This window comes from Haliotis rufescens, unplaced genomic scaffold, assembly GCF_023055435.1.
Source record: "Haliotis rufescens isolate VD_foot unplaced genomic scaffold, xgHalRufe1.0.p SCAF_22, whole genome shotgun sequence".
In the NCBI taxonomy this organism is placed as follows: Eukaryota; Metazoa; Mollusca; class Gastropoda; order Lepetellida; family Haliotidae; genus Haliotis; species Haliotis rufescens.
The window spans coordinates 5,960,080-5,979,453 of record NW_025963913.1 but is presented as its reverse complement, the minus strand read 5'-3'; the positions used below and the strand labels follow the sequence as shown (position 1 = coordinate 5,979,453).

At 43.9% G+C, this 19,374-nt stretch overlaps 41 non-coding genes across 41 annotated transcripts; all 41 read left to right on the top strand.

The window, feature by feature from the left end:
• The first annotated feature begins 210 nt into the window (after nucleotides 1-210).
• Trnad-guc lies at nucleotides 211-282 on the top strand. The gene has a single exon. It is a non-coding gene; the product is annotated as a tRNA-Asp (tRNA).
• Nucleotides 283-589: 307 nt separating this feature from the next.
• Trnad-guc lies at nucleotides 590-661 on the top strand. Its single transcript has one exon. It is a non-coding gene; the product is annotated as a tRNA-Asp (tRNA).
• Nucleotides 662-968: 307 nt separating this feature from the next.
• Nucleotides 969-1,040, top strand: Trnad-guc. The gene has a single exon. It is a non-coding gene; the product is annotated as a tRNA-Asp (tRNA).
• Nucleotides 1,041-1,347: 307 nt separating this feature from the next.
• Trnad-guc lies at nucleotides 1,348-1,419 on the top strand. Its single transcript has one exon. It is a non-coding gene; the product is annotated as a tRNA-Asp (tRNA).
• Nucleotides 1,420-1,726: 307 nt separating this feature from the next.
• On the top strand, nucleotides 1,727-1,798 carry Trnad-guc. The gene has a single exon. It is a non-coding gene; the product is annotated as a tRNA-Asp (tRNA).
• A 307-nt stretch (nucleotides 1,799-2,105) lies between these two features.
• Nucleotides 2,106-2,177, top strand: Trnad-guc. The gene has a single exon. It is a non-coding gene; the product is annotated as a tRNA-Asp (tRNA).
• A 307-nt stretch (nucleotides 2,178-2,484) lies between these two features.
• Nucleotides 2,485-2,556, top strand: Trnad-guc. The gene has a single exon. It is a non-coding gene; the product is annotated as a tRNA-Asp (tRNA).
• Nucleotides 2,557-2,863: 307 nt separating this feature from the next.
• Nucleotides 2,864-2,935, top strand: Trnad-guc. Its single transcript has one exon. It is a non-coding gene; the product is annotated as a tRNA-Asp (tRNA).
• Nucleotides 2,936-3,242: 307 nt separating this feature from the next.
• Trnad-guc lies at nucleotides 3,243-3,314 on the top strand. The gene has a single exon. It is a non-coding gene; the product is annotated as a tRNA-Asp (tRNA).
• A 307-nt stretch (nucleotides 3,315-3,621) lies between these two features.
• Nucleotides 3,622-3,693, top strand: Trnad-guc. Its single transcript has one exon. It is a non-coding gene; the product is annotated as a tRNA-Asp (tRNA).
• A 307-nt stretch (nucleotides 3,694-4,000) lies between these two features.
• On the top strand, nucleotides 4,001-4,072 carry Trnad-guc. The gene has a single exon. It is a non-coding gene; the product is annotated as a tRNA-Asp (tRNA).
• A 307-nt stretch (nucleotides 4,073-4,379) lies between these two features.
• Nucleotides 4,380-4,451, top strand: Trnad-guc. The gene has a single exon. It is a non-coding gene; the product is annotated as a tRNA-Asp (tRNA).
• A 307-nt stretch (nucleotides 4,452-4,758) lies between these two features.
• On the top strand, nucleotides 4,759-4,830 carry Trnad-guc. Its single transcript has one exon. It is a non-coding gene; the product is annotated as a tRNA-Asp (tRNA).
• A 307-nt stretch (nucleotides 4,831-5,137) lies between these two features.
• On the top strand, nucleotides 5,138-5,209 carry Trnad-guc. Its single transcript has one exon. It is a non-coding gene; the product is annotated as a tRNA-Asp (tRNA).
• Nucleotides 5,210-5,516: 307 nt separating this feature from the next.
• On the top strand, nucleotides 5,517-5,588 carry Trnad-guc. Its single transcript has one exon. It is a non-coding gene; the product is annotated as a tRNA-Asp (tRNA).
• Nucleotides 5,589-6,275: 687 nt separating this feature from the next.
• Nucleotides 6,276-6,347, top strand: Trnad-guc. The gene has a single exon. It is a non-coding gene; the product is annotated as a tRNA-Asp (tRNA).
• A 307-nt stretch (nucleotides 6,348-6,654) lies between these two features.
• Nucleotides 6,655-6,726, top strand: Trnad-guc. The gene has a single exon. It is a non-coding gene; the product is annotated as a tRNA-Asp (tRNA).
• A 307-nt stretch (nucleotides 6,727-7,033) lies between these two features.
• Trnad-guc lies at nucleotides 7,034-7,105 on the top strand. Its single transcript has one exon. It is a non-coding gene; the product is annotated as a tRNA-Asp (tRNA).
• A 307-nt stretch (nucleotides 7,106-7,412) lies between these two features.
• Trnad-guc lies at nucleotides 7,413-7,484 on the top strand. Its single transcript has one exon. It is a non-coding gene; the product is annotated as a tRNA-Asp (tRNA).
• A 307-nt stretch (nucleotides 7,485-7,791) lies between these two features.
• On the top strand, nucleotides 7,792-7,863 carry Trnad-guc. The gene has a single exon. It is a non-coding gene; the product is annotated as a tRNA-Asp (tRNA).
• Nucleotides 7,864-8,550: 687 nt separating this feature from the next.
• On the top strand, nucleotides 8,551-8,622 carry Trnad-guc. Its single transcript has one exon. It is a non-coding gene; the product is annotated as a tRNA-Asp (tRNA).
• A 687-nt stretch (nucleotides 8,623-9,309) lies between these two features.
• Nucleotides 9,310-9,381, top strand: Trnad-guc. Its single transcript has one exon. It is a non-coding gene; the product is annotated as a tRNA-Asp (tRNA).
• A 307-nt stretch (nucleotides 9,382-9,688) lies between these two features.
• Nucleotides 9,689-9,760, top strand: Trnad-guc. Its single transcript has one exon. It is a non-coding gene; the product is annotated as a tRNA-Asp (tRNA).
• A 1,067-nt stretch (nucleotides 9,761-10,827) lies between these two features.
• On the top strand, nucleotides 10,828-10,899 carry Trnad-guc. Its single transcript has one exon. It is a non-coding gene; the product is annotated as a tRNA-Asp (tRNA).
• Nucleotides 10,900-11,206: 307 nt separating this feature from the next.
• Nucleotides 11,207-11,278, top strand: Trnad-guc. Its single transcript has one exon. It is a non-coding gene; the product is annotated as a tRNA-Asp (tRNA).
• Nucleotides 11,279-11,965: 687 nt separating this feature from the next.
• Trnad-guc lies at nucleotides 11,966-12,037 on the top strand. Its single transcript has one exon. It is a non-coding gene; the product is annotated as a tRNA-Asp (tRNA).
• Nucleotides 12,038-12,344: 307 nt separating this feature from the next.
• Trnad-guc lies at nucleotides 12,345-12,416 on the top strand. The gene has a single exon. It is a non-coding gene; the product is annotated as a tRNA-Asp (tRNA).
• Nucleotides 12,417-13,483: 1,067 nt separating this feature from the next.
• Trnad-guc lies at nucleotides 13,484-13,555 on the top strand. Its single transcript has one exon. It is a non-coding gene; the product is annotated as a tRNA-Asp (tRNA).
• Nucleotides 13,556-13,862: 307 nt separating this feature from the next.
• Trnad-guc lies at nucleotides 13,863-13,934 on the top strand. The gene has a single exon. It is a non-coding gene; the product is annotated as a tRNA-Asp (tRNA).
• Nucleotides 13,935-14,241: 307 nt separating this feature from the next.
• Nucleotides 14,242-14,313, top strand: Trnad-guc. The gene has a single exon. It is a non-coding gene; the product is annotated as a tRNA-Asp (tRNA).
• A 307-nt stretch (nucleotides 14,314-14,620) lies between these two features.
• On the top strand, nucleotides 14,621-14,692 carry Trnad-guc. The gene has a single exon. It is a non-coding gene; the product is annotated as a tRNA-Asp (tRNA).
• Nucleotides 14,693-14,999: 307 nt separating this feature from the next.
• Trnad-guc lies at nucleotides 15,000-15,071 on the top strand. The gene has a single exon. It is a non-coding gene; the product is annotated as a tRNA-Asp (tRNA).
• A 307-nt stretch (nucleotides 15,072-15,378) lies between these two features.
• On the top strand, nucleotides 15,379-15,450 carry Trnad-guc. The gene has a single exon. It is a non-coding gene; the product is annotated as a tRNA-Asp (tRNA).
• Nucleotides 15,451-16,136: 686 nt separating this feature from the next.
• On the top strand, nucleotides 16,137-16,208 carry Trnad-guc. The gene has a single exon. It is a non-coding gene; the product is annotated as a tRNA-Asp (tRNA).
• A 307-nt stretch (nucleotides 16,209-16,515) lies between these two features.
• Nucleotides 16,516-16,587, top strand: Trnad-guc. The gene has a single exon. It is a non-coding gene; the product is annotated as a tRNA-Asp (tRNA).
• A 307-nt stretch (nucleotides 16,588-16,894) lies between these two features.
• Nucleotides 16,895-16,966, top strand: Trnad-guc. Its single transcript has one exon. It is a non-coding gene; the product is annotated as a tRNA-Asp (tRNA).
• Nucleotides 16,967-17,273: 307 nt separating this feature from the next.
• Nucleotides 17,274-17,345, top strand: Trnad-guc. Its single transcript has one exon. It is a non-coding gene; the product is annotated as a tRNA-Asp (tRNA).
• Nucleotides 17,346-17,652: 307 nt separating this feature from the next.
• On the top strand, nucleotides 17,653-17,724 carry Trnad-guc. Its single transcript has one exon. It is a non-coding gene; the product is annotated as a tRNA-Asp (tRNA).
• A 307-nt stretch (nucleotides 17,725-18,031) lies between these two features.
• Trnad-guc lies at nucleotides 18,032-18,103 on the top strand. Its single transcript has one exon. It is a non-coding gene; the product is annotated as a tRNA-Asp (tRNA).
• A 687-nt stretch (nucleotides 18,104-18,790) lies between these two features.
• On the top strand, nucleotides 18,791-18,862 carry Trnad-guc. The gene has a single exon. It is a non-coding gene; the product is annotated as a tRNA-Asp (tRNA).
• Nucleotides 18,863-19,169: 307 nt separating this feature from the next.
• On the top strand, nucleotides 19,170-19,241 carry Trnad-guc. Its single transcript has one exon. It is a non-coding gene; the product is annotated as a tRNA-Asp (tRNA).
• The last annotated feature ends 133 nt before the right edge of the window (nucleotides 19,242-19,374 follow it).

Sequence of the window (19,374 nt, the reverse complement as noted above, 5' to 3'; positions counted from 1 at the left end):
TTTTCTTGGTAATGGTTTACTCTCCATTTCTGGTGGGATTATGGAAATGTTAACAGTTAGGATGAAACAGTGGCAGCTCTGTGTCGCTCATAGATAAATTCACACCCAATAGAAATGATTATAAGCGTGTGCACGTCTTAACTTGGATGAGAGCTAGCTGCATGCCTTGCTCTCTACAGCTTACTATTTTTGTCTGTGCCTTTCAGCCAATCCTCGGTAGTATAGTGGTCAGTATCCCCGCCTGTCACGCGGGAGACCCGGGTTCAATTCCCGGCCGGGGAGAACATCTTTTTAAGCTTAGATTTTTCAAGAACTATCCATCTGCCCCTTTCTTCAGATTGTTGTTCGTCAATGACACCAATGCCTGCTTTTATAATGGTTTTCTTGGTAATGGTTTACTCTCCATTTCTGGTGGGATTATGGAAATGTTAACAGTTAGGATGAAACAGTGGCAGCTCTGTGTCGCTCATAGATAAATTCACACCCAATAGAAATGATTATAAGCGTGTGCACGTCTTAACTTGGATGAGAGCTAGCTGCATGCCTTGCTCTCTACAGCTTACTATTTTTGTCTGTGCCTTTCAGCCAATCCTCGGTAGTATAGTGGTCAGTATCCCCGCCTGTCACGCGGGAGACCCGGGTTCAATTCCCGGCCGGGGAGAACATCTTTTTAAGCTTAGATTTTTCAAGAACTATCCATCTGCCCCTTTCTTCAGATTGTTGTTCGTCAATGACACCAATGCCTGCTTTTATAATGGTTTTCTTGGTAATGGTTTACTCTCCATTTCTGGTGGGATTATGGAAATGTTAACAGTTAGGATGAAACAGTGGCAGCTCTGTGTCGCTCATAGATAAATTCACACCCAATAGAAATGATTATAAGCGTGTGCACGTCTTAACTTGGATGAGAGCTAGCTGCATGCCTTGCTCTCTACAGCTTACTATTTTTGTCTGTGCCTTTCAGCCAATCCTCGGTAGTATAGTGGTCAGTATCCCCGCCTGTCACGCGGGAGACCCGGGTTCAATTCCCGGCCGGGGAGAACATCTTTTTAAGCTTAGATTTTTCAAGAACTATCCATCTGCCCCTTTCTTCAGATTGTTGTTCGTCAATGACACCAATGCCTGCTTTTATAATGGTTTTCTTGGTAATGGTTTACTCTCCATTTCTGGTGGGATTATGGAAATGTTAACAGTTAGGATGAAACAGTGGCAGCTCTGTGTCGCTCATAGATAAATTCACACCCAATAGAAATGATTATAAGCGTGTGCACGTCTTAACTTGGATGAGAGCTAGCTGCATGCCTTGCTCTCTACAGCTTACTATTTTTGTCTGTGCCTTTCAGCCAATCCTCGGTAGTATAGTGGTCAGTATCCCCGCCTGTCACGCGGGAGACCCGGGTTCAATTCCCGGCCGGGGAGAACATCTTTTTAAGCTTAGATTTTTCAAGAACTATCCATCTGCCCCTTTCTTCAGATTGTTGTTCGTCAATGACACCAATGCCTGCTTTTATAATGGTTTTCTTGGTAATGGTTTACTCTCCATTTCTGGTGGGATTATGGAAATGTTAACAGTTAGGATGAAACAGTGGCAGCTCTGTGTCGCTCATAGATAAATTCACACCCAATAGAAATGATTATAAGCGTGTGCACGTCTTAACTTGGATGAGAGCTAGCTGCATGCCTTGCTCTCTACAGCTTACTATTTTTGTCTGTGCCTTTCAGCCAATCCTCGGTAGTATAGTGGTCAGTATCCCCGCCTGTCACGCGGGAGACCCGGGTTCAATTCCCGGCCGGGGAGAACATCTTTTTAAGCTTAGATTTTTCAAGAACTATCCATCTGCCCCTTTCTTCAGATTGTTGTTCGTCAATGACACCAATGCCTGCTTTTATAATGGTTTTCTTGGTAATGGTTTACTCTCCATTTCTGGTGGGATTATGGAAATGTTAACAGTTAGGATGAAACAGTGGCAGCTCTGTGTCGCTCATAGATAAATTCACACCCAATAGAAATGATTATAAGCGTGTGCACGTCTTAACTTGGATGAGAGCTAGCTGCATGCCTTGCTCTCTACAGCTTACTATTTTTGTCTGTGCCTTTCAGCCAATCCTCGGTAGTATAGTGGTCAGTATCCCCGCCTGTCACGCGGGAGACCCGGGTTCAATTCCCGGCCGGGGAGAACATCTTTTTAAGCTTAGATTTTTCAAGAACTATCCATCTGCCCCTTTCTTCAGATTGTTGTTCGTCAATGACACCAATGCCTGCTTTTATAATGGTTTTCTTGGTAATGGTTTACTCTCCATTTCTGGTGGGATTATGGAAATGTTAACAGTTAGGATGAAACAGTGGCAGCTCTGTGTCGCTCATAGATAAATTCACACCCAATAGAAATGATTATAAGCGTGTGCACGTCTTAACTTGGATGAGAGCTAGCTGCATGCCTTGCTCTCTACAGCTTACTATTTTTGTCTGTGCCTTTCAGCCAATCCTCGGTAGTATAGTGGTCAGTATCCCCGCCTGTCACGCGGGAGACCCGGGTTCAATTCCCGGCCGGGGAGAACATCTTTTTAAGCTTAGATTTTTCAAGAACTATCCATCTGCCCCTTTCTTCAGATTGTTGTTCGTCAATGACACCAATGCCTGCTTTTATAATGGTTTTCTTGGTAATGGTTTACTCTCCATTTCTGGTGGGATTATGGAAATGTTAACAGTTAGGATGAAACAGTGGCAGCTCTGTGTCGCTCATAGATAAATTCACACCCAATAGAAATGATTATAAGCGTGTGCACGTCTTAACTTGGATGAGAGCTAGCTGCATGCCTTGCTCTCTACAGCTTACTATTTTTGTCTGTGCCTTTCAGCCAATCCTCGGTAGTATAGTGGTCAGTATCCCCGCCTGTCACGCGGGAGACCCGGGTTCAATTCCCGGCCGGGGAGAACATCTTTTTAAGCTTAGATTTTTCAAGAACTATCCATCTGCCCCTTTCTTCAGATTGTTGTTCGTCAATGACACCAATGCCTGCTTTTATAATGGTTTTCTTGGTAATGGTTTACTCTCCATTTCTGGTGGGATTATGGAAATGTTAACAGTTAGGATGAAACAGTGGCAGCTCTGTGTCGCTCATAGATAAATTCACACCCAATAGAAATGATTATAAGCGTGTGCACGTCTTAACTTGGATGAGAGCTAGCTGCATGCCTTGCTCTCTACAGCTTACTATTTTTGTCTGTGCCTTTCAGCCAATCCTCGGTAGTATAGTGGTCAGTATCCCCGCCTGTCACGCGGGAGACCCGGGTTCAATTCCCGGCCGGGGAGAACATCTTTTTAAGCTTAGATTTTTCAAGAACTATCCATCTGCCCCTTTCTTCAGATTGTTGTTCGTCAATGACACCAATGCCTGCTTTTATAATGGTTTTCTTGGTAATGGTTTACTCTCCATTTCTGGTGGGATTATGGAAATGTTAACAGTTAGGATGAAACAGTGGCAGCTCTGTGTCGCTCATAGATAAATTCACACCCAATAGAAATGATTATAAGCGTGTGCACGTCTTAACTTGGATGAGAGCTAGCTGCATGCCTTGCTCTCTACAGCTTACTATTTTTGTCTGTGCCTTTCAGCCAATCCTCGGTAGTATAGTGGTCAGTATCCCCGCCTGTCACGCGGGAGACCCGGGTTCAATTCCCGGCCGGGGAGAACATCTTTTTAAGCTTAGATTTTTCAAGAACTATCCATCTGCCCCTTTCTTCAGATTGTTGTTCGTCAATGACACCAATGCCTGCTTTTATAATGGTTTTCTTGGTAATGGTTTACTCTCCATTTCTGGTGGGATTATGGAAATGTTAACAGTTAGGATGAAACAGTGGCAGCTCTGTGTCGCTCATAGATAAATTCACACCCAATAGAAATGATTATAAGCGTGTGCACGTCTTAACTTGGATGAGAGCTAGCTGCATGCCTTGCTCTCTACAGCTTACTATTTTTGTCTGTGCCTTTCAGCCAATCCTCGGTAGTATAGTGGTCAGTATCCCCGCCTGTCACGCGGGAGACCCGGGTTCAATTCCCGGCCGGGGAGAACATCTTTTTAAGCTTAGATTTTTCAAGAACTATCCATCTGCCCCTTTCTTCAGATTGTTGTTCGTCAATGACACCAATGCCTGCTTTTATAATGGTTTTCTTGGTAATGGTTTACTCTCCATTTCTGGTGGGATTATGGAAATGTTAACAGTTAGGATGAAACAGTGGCAGCTCTGTGTCGCTCATAGATAAATTCACACCCAATAGAAATGATTATAAGCGTGTGCACGTCTTAACTTGGATGAGAGCTAGCTGCATGCCTTGCTCTCTACAGCTTACTATTTTTGTCTGTGCCTTTCAGCCAATCCTCGGTAGTATAGTGGTCAGTATCCCCGCCTGTCACGCGGGAGACCCGGGTTCAATTCCCGGCCGGGGAGAACATCTTTTTAAGCTTAGATTTTTCAAGAACTATCCATCTGCCCCTTTCTTCAGATTGTTGTTCGTCAATGACACCAATGCCTGCTTTTATAATGGTTTTCTTGGTAATGGTTTACTCTCCATTTCTGGTGGGATTATGGAAATGTTAACAGTTAGGATGAAACAGTGGCAGCTCTGTGTCGCTCATAGATAAATTCACACCCAATAGAAATGATTATAAGCGTGTGCACGTCTTAACTTGGATGAGAGCTAGCTGCATGCCTTGCTCTCTACAGCTTACTATTTTTGTCTGTGCCTTTCAGCCAATCCTCGGTAGTATAGTGGTCAGTATCCCCGCCTGTCACGCGGGAGACCCGGGTTCAATTCCCGGCCGGGGAGAACATCTTTTTAAGCTTAGATTTTTCAAGAACTATCCATCTGCCCCTTTCTTCAGATTGTTGTTCGTCAATGACACCAATGCCTGCTTTTATAATGGTTTTCTTGGTAATGGTTTACTCTCCATTTCTGGTGGGATTATGGAAATGTTAACAGTTAGGATGAAACAGTGGCAGCTCTGTGTCGCTCATAGATAAATTCACACCCAATAGAAATGATTATAAGCGTGTGCACGTCTTAACTTGGATGAGAGCTAGCTGCATGCCTTGCTCTCTACAGCTTACTATTTTTGTCTGTGCCTTTCAGCCAATCCTCGGTAGTATAGTGGTCAGTATCCCCGCCTGTCACGCGGGAGACCCGGGTTCAATTCCCGGCCGGGGAGAACATCTTTTTAAGCTTAGATTTTTCAAGAACTATCCATCTGCCCCTTTCTTCAGATTGTTGTTCGTCAATGACACCAATGCCTGCTTTTATAATGGTTTTCTTGGTAATGGTTTACTCTCCATTTCTGGTGGGATTATGGAAATGTTAACAGTTAGGATGAAACAGTGGCAGCTCTGTGTCGCTCATAGATAAATTCACACCCAATAGAAATGATTATAAGCGTGTGCACGTCTTAACTTGGATGAGAGCTAGCTGCATGCCTTGCTCTCTACAGCTTACTATTTTTGTCTGTGCCTTTCAGCCAATCCTCGGTAGTATAGTGGTCAGTATCCCCGCCTGTCACGCGGGAGACCCGGGTTCAATTCCCGGCCGGGGAGAACATCTTTTTAAGCTTAGATTTTTCAAGAACTATCCATCTGCCCCTTTCTTCAGATTGTTGTTCGTCAATGACACCAATGCCTGCTTTTATAATGGTTTTCTTGGTAATGGTTTACTCTCCATTTCTGGTGGGATTATGGAAATGTTAACAGTTAGGATGAAACAGTGGCAGCTCTGTGTCGCTCATAGATAAATTCACACCCAATAGAAATGATTATAAGCGTGTGCACGTCTTAACTTGGATGAGAGCTAGCTGCATGCCTTGCTCTCTACAGCTTACTATTTTTGTCTGTGCCTTTCAGCCAATCCTTTGGTAGTATAGTGGTCAGTATCCCCGCCTGTCACGCGGGAGACCCGGGTTCAATTCCCGGCCGGGGAGAACATCTTTTTAAGCTTAGATTTTTCAAGAACTATCCATCTGCCCCTTTCTTCAGATTGTTGTTCGTCAATGACACCAATGCCTGCTTTTATAATGGTTTTCTTGGTAATGGTTTACTCTCCATTTCTGGTGGGATTATGGAAATGTTAACAGTTAGGATGAAACAGTGGCAGCTCTGTGTCGCTCATAGATAAATTCACACCCAATAGAAATGATTATAAGCGTGTGCACGTCTTAACTTGGATGAGAGCTAGCTGCATGCCTTGCTCTCTACAGCTTACTATTTTTGTCTGTGCCTTTCAGCCAATCCTCGGTAGTATAGTGGTCAGTATCCCCGCCTGTCACGCGGGAGACCCGGGTTCAATTCCCGGCCGGGGAGAACATCTTTTTAAGCTTAGATTTTTCAAGAACTATCCATCTGCCCCTTTCTTCAGATTGTTGTTCGTCAATGACACCAATGCCTGCTTTTATAATGGTTTTCTTGGTAATGGTTTACTCTCCATTTCTGGTGGGATTATGGAAATGTTAACAGTTAGGATGAAACAGTGGCAGCTCTGTGTCGCTCATAGATAAATTCACACCCAATAGAAATGATTATAAGCGTGTGCACGTCTTAACTTGGATGAGAGCTAGCTGCATGCCTTGCTCTCTACAGCTTACTATTTTTGTCTGTGCCTTTCAGCCAATCCTCGGTAGTATAGTGGTCAGTATCCCCGCCTGTCACGCGGGAGACCCGGGTTCAATTCCCGGCCGGGGAGAACATCTTTTTAAGCTTAGATTTTTCAAGAACTATCCATCTGCCCCTTTCTTCAGATTGTTGTTCGTCAATGACACCAATGCCTGCTTTTATAATGGTTTTCTTGGTAATGGTTTACTCTCCATTTCTGGTGGGATTATGGAAATGTTAACAGTTAGGATGAAACAGTGGCAGCTCTGTGTCGCTCATAGATAAATTCACACCCAATAGAAATGATTATAAGCGTGTGCACGTCTTAACTTGGATGAGAGCTAGCTGCATGCCTTGCTCTCTACAGCTTACTATTTTTGTCTGTGCCTTTCAGCCAATCCTCGGTAGTATAGTGGTCAGTATCCCCGCCTGTCACGCGGGAGACCCGGGTTCAATTCCCGGCCGGGGAGAACATCTTTTTAAGCTTAGATTTTTCAAGAACTATCCATCTGCCCCTTTCTTCAGATTGTTGTTCGTCAATGACACCAATGCCTGCTTTTATAATGGTTTTCTTGGTAATGGTTTACTCTCCATTTCTGGTGGGATTATGGAAATGTTAACAGTTAGGATGAAACAGTGGCAGCTCTGTGTCGCTCATAGATAAATTCACACCCAATAGAAATGATTATAAGCGTGTGCACGTCTTAACTTGGATGAGAGCTAGCTGCATGCCTTGCTCTCTACAGCTTACTATTTTTGTCTGTGCCTTTCAGCCAATCCTCGGTAGTATAGTGGTCAGTATCCCCGCCTGTCACGCGGGAGACCCGGGTTCAATTCCCGGCCGGGGAGAACATCTTTTTAAGCTTAGATTTTTCAAGAACTATCCATCTGCCCCTTTCTTCAGATTGTTGTTCGTCAATGACACCAATGCCTGCTTTTATAATGGTTTTCTTGGTAATGGTTTACTCTCCATTTCTGGTGGGATTATGGAAATGTTAACAGTTAGGATGAAACAGTGGCAGCTCTGTGTCGCTCATAGATAAATTCACACCCAATAGAAATGATTATAAGCGTGTGCACGTCTTAACTTGGATGAGAGCTAGCTGCATGCCTTGCTCTCTACAGCTTACTATTTTTGTCTGTGCCTTTCAGCCAATCCTCGGTAGTATAGTGGTCAGTATCCCCGCCTGTCACGCGGGAGACCCGGGTTCAATTCCCGGCCGGGGAGAACATCTTTTTAAGCTTAGATTTTTCAAGAACTATCCATCTGCCCCTTTCTTCAGATTGTTGTTCGTCAATGACACCAATGCCTGCTTTTATAATGGTTTTCTTGGTAATGGTTTACTCTCCATTTCTGGTGGGATTATGGAAATGTTAACAGTTAGGATGAAACAGTGGCAGCTCTGTGTCGCTCATAGATAAATTCACACCCAATAGAAATGATTATAAGCGTGTGCACGTCTTAACTTGGATGAGAGCTAGCTGCATGCCTTGCTCTCTACAGCTTACTATTTTTGTCTGTGCCTTTCAGCCAATCCTTTGGTAGTATAGTGGTCAGTATCCCCGCCTGTCACGCGGGAGACCCGGGTTCAATTCCCGGCCGGGGAGAACATCTTTTTAAGCTTAGATTTTTCAAGAACTATCCATCTGCCCCTTTCTTCAGATTGTTGTTCGTCAATGACACCAATGCCTGCTTTTATAATGGTTTTCTTGGTAATGGTTTACTCTCCATTTCTGGTGGGATTATGGAAATGTTAACAGTTAGGATGAAACAGTGGCAGCTCTGTGTCGCTCATAGATAAATTCACACCCAATAGAAATGATTATAAGCGTGTGCACGTCTTAACTTGGATGAGAGCTAGCTGCATGCCTTGCTCTCTACAGCTTACTATTTTTGTCTGTGCCTTTCAGCCAATCCTCGGTAGTATAGTGGTCAGTATCCCCGCCTGTCACGCGGGAGACCCGGGTTCAATTCCCGGCCGGGGAGAACATCTTTTTAAGCTTAGATTTTTCAAGAACTATCCATCTGCCCCTTTCTTCAGATTGTTGTTCGTCAATGACACCAATGCCTGCTTTTATAATGGTTTTCTTGGTAATGGTTTACTCTCCATTTCTGGTGGGATTATGGAAATGTTAACAGTTAGGATGAAACAGTGGCAGCTCTGTGTCGCTCATAGATAAATTCACACCCAATAGAAATGATTATAAGCGTGTGCACGTCTTAACTTGGATGAGAGCTAGCTGCATGCCTTGCTCTCTACAGCTTACTATTTTTGTCTGTGCCTTTCAGCCAATCCTTTGGTAGTATAGTGGTCAGTATCCCCGCCTGTCACGCGGGAGACCCGGGTTCAATTCCCGGCCGGGGAGAACATCTTTTTAAGCTTAGATTTTTCAAGAACTATCCATCTGCCCCTTTCTTCAGATTGTTGTTCGTCAATGACACCAATGCCTGCTTTTATAATGGTTTTCTTGGTAATGGTTTACTCTCCATTTCTGGTGGGATTATGGAAATGTTAACAGTTAGGATGAAACAGTGGCAGCTCTGTGTCGCTCATAGATAAATTCACACCCAATAGAAATGATTATAAGCGTGTGCACGTCTTAACTTGGATGAGAGCTAGCTGCATGCCTTGCTCTCTACAGCTTACTATTTTTGTCTGTGCCTTTCAGCCAATCCTCGGTAGTATAGTGGTCAGTATCCCCGCCTGTCACGCGGGAGACCCGGGTTCAATTCCCGGCCGGGGAGAACATCTTTTTAAGCTTAGATTTTTCAAGAACTATCCATCTGCCCCTTTCTTCAGATTGTTGTTCGTCAATGACACCAATGCCTGCTTTTATAATGGTTTTCTTGGTAATGGTTTACTCTCCATTTCTGGTGGGATTATGGAAATGTTAACAGTTAGGATGAAACAGTGGCAGCTCTGTGTCGCTCATAGATAAATTCACACCCAATAGAAATTATTATAAGCGTGTGCACGTCTTAACTTGGATGAGAGCTAGCTGCATGCCTTGCTCTCTACAGCTTACTATTTTTGTCTGTGCCTTTCAGCCAATCCTCGGTAGTATAGTGGTCAGTATCCCCGCCTGTCACGCGGGAGACCCGGGTTCAATTCCCGGCCGGGGAGAACATCTTTTTAAGCTTAGATTTTTCAAGAACTATCCATCTGCCCCTTTCTTCAGATTGTTGTTCGTCAATGACACCAATGCCTGCTTTTATAATGGTTTTCTTGGTAATGGTTTACTCTCCATTTCTGGTGGGATTATGGAAATGTTAACAGTTAGGATGAAACAGTGGCAGCTCTGTGTCGCTCATAGATAAATTCACACCCAATAGAAATGATTATAACCGTGTGCACGTCTTAACTTGGATGAGAGCTAGCTGCATGCCTTGCTCTCTACAGCTTACTATTTTTGTCTGTGCCTTTCAGCCAATCCTTTGGTAGTATAGTGGTCAGTATCCCCGCCTGTCACGCGGGAGACCCGGGTTCAATTCCCGGCCGGGGAGAACATCTTTTTAAGCTTAGATTTTTCAAGAACTATCCATCTGCCCCTTTCTTCAGATTGTTGTTCGTCAATGACACCAATGCCTGCTTTTATAATGGTTTTCTTGGTAATGGTTTACTCTCCATTTCTGGTGGGATTATGGAAATGTTAACAGTTAGGATGAAACAGTGGCAGCTCTGTGTCGCTCATAGATAAATTCACACCCAATAGAAATGATTATAACCGTGTGCACGTCTTAACTTGGATGAGAGCTAGCTGCATGCCTTGCTCTCTACAGCTTACTATTTTTGTCTGTGCCTTTCAGCCAATCCTTTGGTAGTATAGTGGTCAGTATCCCCGCCTGTCACGCGGGAGACCCGGGTTCAATTCCCGGCCGGGGAGAACATCTTTTTAAGCTTAGATTTTTCAAGAACTATCCATCTGCCCCTTTCTTCAGATTGTTGTTCGTCAATGACACCAATGCCTGCTTTTATAATGGTTTTCTTGGTAATGGTTTACTCTCCATTTCTGGTGGGATTATGGAAATGTTAACAGTTAGGATGAAACAGTGGCAGCTCTGTGTCGCTCATAGATAAATTCACACCCAATAGAAATGATTATAAGCGTGTGCACGTCTTAACTTGGATGAGAGCTAGCTGCATGCCTTGCTCTCTACAGCTTACTATTTTTGTCTGTGCCTTTCAGCCAATCCTCGGTAGTATAGTGGTCAGTATCCCCGCCTGTCACGCGGGAGACCCGGGTTCAATTCCCGGCCGGGGAGAACATCTTTTTAAGCTTAGATTTTTCAAGAACTATCCATCTGCCCCTTTCTTCAGATTGTTGTTCGTCAATGACACCAATGCCTGCTTTTATAATGGTTTTCTTGGTAATGGTTTACTCTCCATTTCTGGTGGGATTATGGAAATGTTAACAGTTAGGATGAAACAGTGGCAGCTCTGTGTCGCTCATAGATAAATTCACACCCAATAGAAATGATTATAAGCGTGTGCACGTCTTAACTTGGATGAGAGCTAGCTGCATGCCTTGCTCTCTACAGCTTACTATTTTTGTCTGTGCCTTTCAGCCAATCCTCGGTAGTATAGTGGTCAGTATCCCCGCCTGTCACGCGGGAGACCCGGGTTCAATTCCCGGCCGGGGAGAACATCTTTTTAAGCTTAGATTTTTCAAGAACTATCCATCTGCCCCTTTCTTCAGATTGTTGTTCGTCAATGACACCAATGCCTGCTTTTATAATGGTTTTCTTGGTAATGGTTTACTCTCCATTTCTGGTGGGATTATGGAAATGTTAACAGTTAGGATGAAACAGTGGCAGCTCTGTGTCGCTCATAGATAAATTCACACCCAATAGAAATGATTATAAGCGTGTGCACGTCTTAACTTGGATGAGAGCTAGCTGCATGCCTTGCTCTCTACAGCTTACTATTTTTGTCTGTGCCTTTCAGCCAATCCTTTGGTAGTATAGTGGTCAGTATCCCCGCCTGTCACGCGGGAGACCCGGGTTCAATTCCCGGCCGGGGAGAACATCTTTTTAAGCTTAGATTTTTCAAGAACTATCCATCTGCCCCTTTCTTCAGATTGTTGTTCGTCAATGACACCAATGCCTGCTTTTATAATGGTTTTCTTGGTAATGGTTTACTCTCCATTTCTGGTGGGATTATGGAAATGTTAACAGTTAGGATGAAACAGTGGCAGCTCTGTGTCGCTCATAGATAAATTCACACCCAATAGAAATGATTATAAGCGTGTGCACGTCTTAACTTGGATGAGAGCTAGCTGCATGCCTTGCTCTCTACAGCTTACTATTTTTGTCTGTGCCTTTCAGCCAATCCTCGGTAGTATAGTGGTCAGTATCCCCGCCTGTCACGCGGGAGACCCGGGTTCAATTCCCGGCCGGGGAGAACATCTTTTTAAGCTTAGATTTTTCAAGAACTATCCATCTGCCCCTTTCTTCAGATTGTTGTTCGTCAATGACACCAATGCCTGCTTTTATAATGGTTTTCTTGGTAATGGTTTACTCTCCATTTCTGGTGGGATTATGGAAATGTTAACAGTTAGGATGAAACAGTGGCAGCTCTGTGTCGCTCATAGATAAATTCACACCCAATAGAAATGATTATAAGCGTGTGCACGTCTTAACTTGGATGAGAGCTAGCTGCATGCCTTGCTCTCTACAGCTTACTATTTTTGTCTGTGCCTTTCAGCCAATCCTCGGTAGTATAGTGGTCAGTATCCCCGCCTGTCACGCGGGAGACCCGGGTTCAATTCCCGGCCGGGGAGAACATCTTTTTAAGCTTAGATTTTTCAAGAACTATCCATCTGCCCCTTTCTTCAGATTGTTGTTCGTCAATGACACCAATGCCTGCTTTTATAATGGTTTTCTTGGTAATGGTTTACTCTCCATTTCTGGTGGGATTATGGAAATGTTAACAGTTAGGATGAAACAGTGGCAGCTCTGTGTCGCTCATAGATAAATTCACACCCAATAGAAATGATTATAAGCGTGTGCACGTCTTAACTTGGATGAGAGCTAGCTGCATGCCTTGCTCTCTACAGCTTACTATTTTTGTCTGTGCCTTTCAGCCAATCCTTTGGTAGTATAGTGGTCAGTATCCCCGCCTGTCACGCGGGAGACCCGGGTTCAATTCCCGGCCGGGGAGAACATCTTTTTAAGCTTAGATTTTTCAAGAACTATCCATCTGCCCCTTTCTTCAGATTGTTGTTCGTCAATGACACCAATGCCTGCTTTTATAATGGTTTTCTTGGTAATGGTTTACTCTCCATTTCTGGTGGGATTATGGAAATGTTAACAGTTAGGATGAAACAGTGGCAGCTCTGTGTCGCTCATAGATAAATTCACACCCAATAGAAATGATTATAAGCGTGTGCACGTCTTAACTTGGATGAGAGCTAGCTGCATGCCTTGCTCTCTACAGCTTACTATTTTTGTCTGTGCCTTTCAGCCAATCCTTTGGTAGTATAGTGGTCAGTATCCCCGCCTGTCACGTGGGAGACCCGGGTTCAATTCCCGGCCGGGGAGAACATCTTTTTAAGCTTAGATTTTTCAAGAACTATCCATCTGCCCCTTTCTTCAGATTGTTGTTCGTCAATGACACCAATGCCTGCTTTTATAATGGTTTTCTTGGTAATGGTTTACTCTCCATTTCTGGTGGGATTATGGAAATGTTAACAGTTAGGATGAAACAGTGGCAGCTCTGTGTCGCTCATAGATAAATTCACACCCAATAGAAATGATTATAAGCGTGTGCACGTCTTAACTTGGATGAGAGCTAGCTGCATGCCTTGCTCTCTACAGCTTACTATTTTTGTCTGTGCCTTTCAGCCAATCCTCGGTAGTATAGTGGTCAGTATCCCCGCCTGTCACGCGGGAGACCCGGGTTCAATTCCCGGCCGGGGAGAACATCTTTTTAAGCTTAGATTTTTCAAGAACTATCCATCTGCCCCTTTCTTCAGATTGTTGTTCGTCAATGACACCAATGCCTGCTTTTATAATGGTTTTCTTGGTAATGGTTTACTCTCCATTTCTGGTGGGATTATGGAAATGTTAACAGTTAGGATGAAACAGTGGCAGCTCTGTGTCGCTCATAGATAAATTCACACCCAATAGAAATGATTATAAGCGTGTGCACGTCTTAACTTGGATGAGAGCTAGCTGCATGCCTTGCTCTCTACAGCTTACTATTTTTGTCTGTGCCTTTCAGCCAATCCTCGGTAGTATAGTGGTCAGTATCCCCGCCTGTCACGCGGGAGACCCGGGTTCAATTCCCGGCCGGGGAGAACATCTTTTTAAGCTTAGATTTTTCAAGAACTATCCATCTGCCCCTTTCTTCAGATTGTTGTTCGTCAATGACACCAATGCCTGCTTTTATAATGGTTTTCTTGGTAATGGTTTACTCTCCATTTCTGGTGGGATTATGGAAATGTTAACAGTTAGGATGAAACAGTGGCAGCTCTGTGTCGCTCATAGATAAATTCACACCCAATAGAAATGATTATAAGCGTGTGCACGTCTTAACTTGGATGAGAGCTAGCTGCATGCCTTGCTCTCTACAGCTTACTATTTTTGTCTGTGCCTTTCAGCCAATCCTCGGTAGTATAGTGGTCAGTATCCCCGCCTGTCACGCGGGAGACCCGGGTTCAATTCCCGGCCGGGGAGAACATCTTTTTAAGCTTAGATTTTTCAAGAACTATCCATCTGCCCCTTTCTTCAGATTGTTGTTCGTCAATGACACCAATGCCTGCTTTTATAATGGTTTTCTTGGTAATGGTTTACTCTCCATTTCTGGTGGGATTATGGAAATGTTAACAGTTAGGATGAAACAGTGGCAGCTCTGTCTCGCTCATAGATAAATTCACACCCAATAGAAATGATTATAAGCGTGTGCATGTCTTAACTTGGATGAGAGCTAGCTGCATGCCTTGCTCTCTACAGCTTACTATTTTTGTCTGTGCCTTTCAGCCAATCCTCGGTAGTATAGTGGTCAGTATCCCCGCCTGTCACGCGGGAGACCCGGGTTCAATTCCCGGCCGGGGAGAACATCTTTTTAAGCTTAGATTTTTCAAGAACTATCCATCTGCCCCTTTCTTCAGATTGTTGTTCGTCAATGACACCAATGCCTGCTTTTATAATGGTTTTCTTGGTAATGGTTTACTCTCCATTTCTGGTGGGATTATGGAAATGTTAACAGTTAGGATGAAACAGTGGCAGCTCTGTGTCGCTCATAGATAAATTCACACCCAATAGAAATGATTATAAGCGTGTGCACGTCTTAACTTGGATGAGAGCTAGCTGCATGCCTTGCTCTCTACAGCTTACTATTTTTGTCTGTGCCTTTCAGCCAATCCTCGGTAGTATAGTGGTCAGTATCCCCGCCTGTCACGCGGGAGACCCGGGTTCAATTCCCGGCCGGGGAGAACATCTTTTTAAGCTTAGATTTTTCAAGAACTATCCATCTGCCCCTTTCTTCAGATTGTTGTTCGTCAATGACACCAATGCCTGCTTTTATAATGGTTTTCTTGGTAATGGTTTACTCTCCATTTCTGGTGGGATTATGGAAATGTTAACAGTTAGGATGAAACAGTGGCAGCTCTGTGTCGCTCATAGATAAATTCACACCCAATAGAAATGATTATAAGCGTGTGCACGTCTTAACTTGGATGAGAGCTAGCTGCATGCCTTGCTCTCTACAGCTTACTATTTTTGTCTGTGCCTTTCAGCCAATCCTCGGTAGTATAGTGGTCAGTATCCCCGCCTGTCACGCGGGAGACCCGGGTTCAATTCCCGGCCGGGGAGAACATCTTTTTAAGCTTAGATTTTTCAAGAACTGTCCATCTGCCCCTTTCTTCAGATTGTTGTTCGTCAATGACACCAATGCCTGCTTTTATAATGGTTTTCTTGGTAATGGTTTACTCTCCATTTCTGGTGGGATTATGGAAATGTTAACAGTTAGGATGAAACAGTGGCAGCTCTGTGTCGCTCATAGATAAATTCACACCCAATAGAAATGATTATAAGCGTGTGCACGTCTTAACTTGGATGAGAGCTAGCTGCATGCCATGCTCTCTACAGCTTACTATTTTTGTCTGTGCCTTTCAGCCAATCCTCGTTAGTATAGTGGTCAGTATCCCCGCCTGTCACGCGGGAGACCCGGGTTCAATTCCCGGCCGGGGAGAACATCTTTTTAAGCTTAGATTTTTCAAGAACTATCCATCTGCCCCTTTCTTCAGATTGTTGTTCGTCAATGACACCAATGCCTGCTTTTATAATGGTTTTCTTGGTAATGGTTTACTCTCCATTTCTGGTGGGATTATGGAAATGTTAACAGTTAGGATGAAACAGTGGCAGCTCTGTGTCGCTCATAGATAAATTCACACCCAATAGAAATGATTATAAGCGTGTGCACGTCTTAACTTGGATGAGAGCTAGCTGCATGCCTTGCTCTCTACAGCTTACTATTTTTGTCTGTGCCTTTCAGCCAATCCTCGGTAGTATAGTGGTCAGTATCCCCGCCTGTCACGCGGGAGACCCGGGTTCAATTCCCGGCCGGGGAGAACATCTTTTTAAGCTTAGATTTTTCAAGAACTATCCATCTGCCCCTTTCTTCAGATTGTTGTTCGTCAATGACACCAATGCCTGCTTTTATAATGGTTTTCTTGGTAATGGTTTACTCTCCATTTCTGGTGGGATTATGGAAATGTTAACAGTTAGGATGAAACAGTGGCAGCTCTGTGTCGCTCATAGATAAATTCACACCCAATAGAAATGATTATAAGCGTGTGCACGTCTTAACTTGGATGAGAGCTAGCTGCATGCCTTGCTCTCTACAGCTTACTATTTTTGTCTGTGCCTTTCAGCCAATCCTCGGTAGTATAGTGGTCAGTATCCCCGCCTGTCACGCGGGAGACCCGGGTTCAATTCCCGGCCGGGGAGAACATCTTTTTAAGCTTAGATTTTTCAAGAACTATCCATCTGCCCCTTTCTTCAGATTGTTGTTCGTCAATGACACCAATGCCTGCTTTTATAATGGTTTTCTTGGTAATGGTTTACTCTCCATTTCTGGTGGGATTATGGAAATGTTAACAGTTAGGATGAAACAGTGGCAGCTCTGTGTCGCTCATAGATAAATTCACACCCAATAGAAATGATTATAAGCGTGTGCATGTCTTAACTTGGATGAGAGCTAGCTGCATGCCTTGCTCTCTACAGCTTACTATTTTTGTCTGTGCCTTTCAGCCAATCCTCGGTAGTATAGTGGTCAGTATCCCCGCCTGTCACGCGGGAGACCCGGGTTCAATTCCCGGCCGGGGAGAACATCTTTTTAAGCTTAGATTTTTCAAGAACTATCCATCTGCCCCTTTCTTCAGATTGTTGTTCGTCAATGACACCAATGCCTGCTTTTATAATGGTTTTCTTGGTAATGGTTTACTCTCCATTTCTGGTGGGATTATGGAAATGTTAACAGTTAGGATGAAACAGTGGCAGCTCTGTGTCGCTCATAGATAAATTCACACCCAATAGAAATGATTATAAGCGTGTGCATGTCTTAACTTGGATGAGAGCTAGCTGCATGCCTTGCTCTCTACAGCTTACTATTTTTGTCTGTGCCTTTCAGCCAATCCTCGGTAGTATAGTGGTCAGTATCCCCGCCTGTCACGCGGGAGACCCGGGTTCAATTCCCGGCCGGGGAGAACATCTTTTTAAGCTTAGATTTTTCAAGAACTATCCATCTGCCCCTTTCTTCAGATTGTTGTTCGTTAATGACACCAATGCCTGCTTTTATAATGGTTTTCTTGGTAATGGTTTACTCTCCATTTCTGGTGGGATTATGGAAATGTTAACAGTTAGGATGAAACAGTGGCAGCTCTGTGTCGCTCATAGATAAATTCACACCCAATAGAAATGATTATAAGCGTGTGCACGTCTTAACTTGGATGAGAGCTAGCTGCATGCCTTGCTCTCTACAGCTTACTATTTTTGTCTGTGCCTTTCAGCCAATCCTCGGTAGTATAGTGGTCAGTATCCCCGCCTGTCACGCGGGAGACCCGGGTTCAATTCCCGGCCGGGGAGAACATCTTTTTAAGCTTAGATTTTTCAAGAACTATCCATCTGCCCCTTTCTTCAGATTGTTGTTCGTCAATGACACCAATGCCTGCTTTTATAATGGTTTTCTTGGTAATGGTTTACTCTCCATTTCTGGTGGGATTATGGAAATGTTAACAGTTAGGATGAAACAGTGGCAGCTCTGTGTCGCTCATAGATAAATTCACACCCAATAGAAATGATTATAAGCGTGTGCATGTCTTAACTTGGATGAGAGCTAGCTGCATGCCTTGCTCTCTACAGCTTACTATTTTTGTCTGTGCCTTTCAGCCAATCCTCGGTAGTATAGTGGTCAGTATCCCCGCCTGTCACGCGGGAGACCCGGGTTCAATTCCCGGCCGGGGAGAACATCTTTTTAAGCTTAGATTTTTCAAGAACTATCCATCTGCCCCTTTCTTCAGATTGTTGTTCGTCAATGACACCAATGCCTGCTTTTATAATGGTTTTCTTGGTAATGGTTTACTCTCCATTTCTGGTGGGATTATGGAAATGTTAACAGTTAGGATGAAACAGTGGCAGCTCTGTGTCGCTCATAGATAAATTCACACCCAATAGAAATGATTATAAGCGTGTGCACGTCTTAACTTGGATGAGAGCTAGCTGCATGCCTTGCTCTCTACAGCTTACTATTTTTGTCTGTGCCTTTCAGCCAATCCTTTGGTAGTATAGTGGTCAGTATCCCCGCCTGTCACGCGGGAGACCCGGGTTCAATTCCCGGCCGGAGAGAACATCTTTTTAAGCTTAGATTTTTCAAGAACTATCCATCTGCCCCTTTCTTCAGATTGTTGTTCGTCAATGACACCAATGCCTGCTTTTATAATGGTTTTCTTGGTAATGGTTTACTCTCCATTTCTGGTGGGATTATGGAAATGTTAACAGTTAGGATGAAACAGTGGCAGCTCTGTGTCGCTCATAGATAAATTCACACCCAATAGAAATGATTATAAGCGTGTGCACGTCTTAACTTGGATGAGAGCTAGCTGCATGCCTTGCTCTCTACAGCTTACTATTTTTGTCTGTGCCTTTCAGCCAATCCTCGGTAGTATAGTGGTCAGTATCCCCGCCTGTCACGCGGGAGACCCGGGTTCAATTCCCGGCCGGGGAGAACATCTTTTTAAGCTTAGATTTTTCAAGAACTATCCATCTGCCCCTTTCTTCAGATTGTTGTTCGTCAATGACACCAATGCCTGCTTTTATAATGGTTTTCTTGGTAATGGTTTACTCTCCATTTCTGGTGGGATTATGGAAATGTTAACAGTTAGGATGAAACAGTGGCAGCTCTGTGTCGCTCATAGATAAATTCACACCCAATAGAAATGATTATAAGCGTGTGCACGTCTTAACTTGGATGAGAGCTAGCTGCATGCCTTGCTCTCTACAGCTTACTATTTTTGTCTGTGCCTTTCAGCCAATCCTCGGTAGTATAGTGGTCAGTATCCCCGCCTGTCACGCGGGAGACCCGGGTTCAATTCCCGGCCGGGGAGAACATCTTTTTAAGCTTAGATTTTTCAAGAACTATCCATCTGCCCCTTTCTTCAGATTGTTGTTCGTCAATGACACCAATGCCTGCTTTTATAATGGTTTTCTTGGTAATGGTTTACTCTCCATTTCTGGTGG